The sequence below is a fragment of the Alligator sinensis genome, unplaced genomic scaffold (assembly GCF_000455745.1).
Source record: "Alligator sinensis unplaced genomic scaffold, ASM45574v1 scaffold951_1, whole genome shotgun sequence".
Lineage (NCBI taxonomy): Eukaryota > Metazoa > Chordata > Crocodylia > Alligatoridae > Alligator > Alligator sinensis.
In genome coordinates this window covers 32,976-36,191 of record NW_005843719.1, presented here as the reverse complement: position 1 = coordinate 36,191, position 3,216 = coordinate 32,976, and positions in this window count along the sequence as shown.

The window sequence follows — 3,216 nt, the reverse complement described above, 5'->3', positions numbered from 1 at the left end:
GAGAAAAAAACAAAGGAAAAGAGTGAATGCCAGAGTGGGGTTGCCGGCAGGGCCTCTGGGTGGATAGGTGATGTGGCATGGTGCTGGTCTGGATGGAGAGGGCGTCCCCCTGGGTCTCTCTTCACTGCCCCTTTTATAGGGGCAGACCTTGTGTGACCCTAGTGACAGGAGGCATGCCCAGCCAAGGGTCAGCCCCTGGTGTACTGAGCATGTGTGCTCCATGCAGGGATGTGCAGTTTCAGGTGTCTGTAATGGTGAGAGTTGGTGGTTCTGCAGGGCCTTTTGTCTTTCAAATGCTGGGTTCTTGTCTCTGTTCGTGGTTGAGGTCCGTGGTTCCTGGATGAATGAATGTGAGGTGATGGGCCATTCATTACAGGCCATTCAGTAGAGGCCTGCTACCATTGTATTTCAATCATTCTCATTCATCTGTGCTTGTCTGGTCAGACTAGACCTTACTGTACATGTTCAGTTGTTGTGTGAATTGTTGAGGATCCACAATGAACATGAATTAGCATCACCAGCAAAGTGTAAATACCAAAAATGACACTGATGCAGCTTGGTAAGAGCTATTTGAGTGTGTAAAGTGGAAAGGATTCTGCCCTGTACTGTTATCTGTCGTGCCTAAACTTTTTATGTATTCACAAACTAGTCATGCCTGTGCCCAGGCCTCTTTGTGGATCCAATCTAGAAAGCATGTTCACAGCACACCTAACATACCATCAGCATGGAGTTCAACAAAAAGAACCAGAGCTGCAACCATTCACATTCCAAATACACCTGCTGATGGTGTGCACAGTCTAATCTTTTGAGGAGTCATCTGTCATGCAGCAGAAATGGAACTCCTATTGGACGGAGGAGTGCTGGCTTAGATTTTCATAGATTCATAGATGTAGGGTCAGAAGGGACTTTGCAGATCTTCCAGTCTGACTCCCTGCCCTGGGCAGGAGAGAAAACTGGGCTCAAATGACCCCAGCTAGGTAATCGTCAAGCCTCCTCTTAAAGACCCCCGAGGTAGGAGCCAGCGCTACTTCCCTTGGAAGTTGGTTCCAGATCCTAGCCACCCTGACTGCGAGGTAGTGCCTTCTACTCTCTAACAACTTCATGGCCGTTACTCCTTGTTACTCCAGGAGGCGCTCAGGGGACCAAGGTCTCTGCCATTCCCCACAACAAGGTGCTGTTAGCCCTACTGACCATGTCCTCGCATTGGCAGTCCACGTTCATCTTGGAATCGATAATGATGCCAAGATCTCTTTCTGCCACTCTCAGCCTTCTCTTGTAAAGGCTGATCAGGTTAAGGTCCAGTAGCCTCTCCTTGTAGGGTCTGCCCCACTATCCCCAGATCATGCAAGCGGCCCTCCTTTGGACCCTCTCAATGCTGTCCACATCCCTCCTGAAGTGCAGCGCCCAGAACTGGATGCGGTAGTCCAACTGCGGCCTGACCAGTGTCACATAGAGGGGGAGGATCACCTCTTTGGCCCTGCTTGTGATACATCTGTGGATGCACAACAAGGTGCTGTTAGCCCTACTGACCATGTCCTCGCATTAGTGGCCCACGTTCATCTTGGAATGAATGACTCCAAGATCTGTTTCTGCCACTGTGCTTTTGAGAATAGAGTTCCCCAGCTTTTAGGTATGCTGCTGATTCTTAGTGCCCAAGTGCAGCACCCTGCACATGTCACTATTTAATCCCATTCTATTTCCATTTGCCCACCCCTGTAACCTGTCCAGGTCCAGCTGTATCCTATCCCCCCCTTCAAGCGTGCCCACCTCACCCCAAATCTTGGTGTCATCCACAAATTTAAACAGGGTGCTTTTCACCCCATCATCCAAGTCGCTAATGCAGAAATTGAACAGTGTGGGCCCAAGGACGGAGCCCTGGGGGACTCCGCTGTTCACATCCCTCCAGGTCAAATATGACCCGTGCACCACCACTCTCTGAGTGTGGCCCCTCAGGCAATTTGCTATCTATCTGACTGTGTAGGCATCAATGCCACAGTCGCCTAGCTTTTAATGAGAATGGGGTGGGAGACAGTGTCAAAGGCTTCCCGAAGTCCAGAAATACTACATCCATCGCGACACCAGTGTCCAATGATTTGTGACCTGATTGTAGAAGGCAATCAGGTTGGTCTGACAGGACCTGCCCCTAATGAAACCATGCTGGTTGCCCCTGCGCATCATCCCTGTTGCTGGCCCTTCACAGATGTGCTCCTTGATAATCTTCTCAAACAGCTTCCCCAGGATCAAAGTAAGACTGTGACAGGGGGCCTCCTTGGGGCCGATCTCTGTGGCCCGCCCACCTGTTTCTGGGCCAACCGCCCGCCTTCTCGTCCGCCACGCCTTGGTGTTAATTGATTCATTTATAGATGTCACTCAAGCAGGAGGCTGCCCATTTTAGTGCCCCGATGCCAGGGGGCGCTCTCTGTGGCTCCTATCCTCCCCAATACCGCAGCCCAAACTTCGCAGATGGCATCTTGCTGTTCATATCCTCACCAGCCCCACGCTGGGCCCCAGAATCATCCAAATGGACTCCTCTATGATCCCTCCAATCAGGCGGCCTCTCCACCTTCATCTGGGCTGCCTAGCCCCCCAAAGCCATTTTCCCCTCTCAGGCGTGGTCCCCCTGGGACCTATGGCTACTAGCCCTGGCCCACCTCCAGGCCAGTCGGGACCCCAGGCCCCTGGCTCTTGGGCGTCCCTCGTGGCAGGCCCCTGGCCCTTTTGACCGTCCTGGCCCTGGCCCCAGCATTGGCCAGACGAGGGTACTCTCTTGTCCGGGTCGGGTCTCAAGCCCCTCACTTTCTCCCAGGGTCTGCCCTCTGGGCCCCTCAAACAAGCACAGGGTTACCCACCCAGTGGGGGGGAGCTAGGGGTTCAGGCGCCCCGACCCACCTTTCACCGGGCTGATACCTGGCCTGGCATTTCCTGGGGGCTCCCGCGCCACTGAGAGCCCCACCAGGCCACCGACTGCCAGCAGGGTGCAGTTTTAGGTCATGCCCAGGACCAGGAGCCTCCTTACCATCCCCTTCAGCTCCTCCCTTACCTCCAGATTATTCTCAGCAGCCCTCCGACCAAGCAATGTTGCTGCCTGCCCTCCAGCAGCCCAACTGCCCTGTTTATATAGGCAGCCCTTGCCTCCAAAATGGCTGCCCTCATCAGGCACCTGGTGGCTGCCAGCTCCAGGCCCTTAAAGTGGCAGGCACACACAGTGCCCTGCCA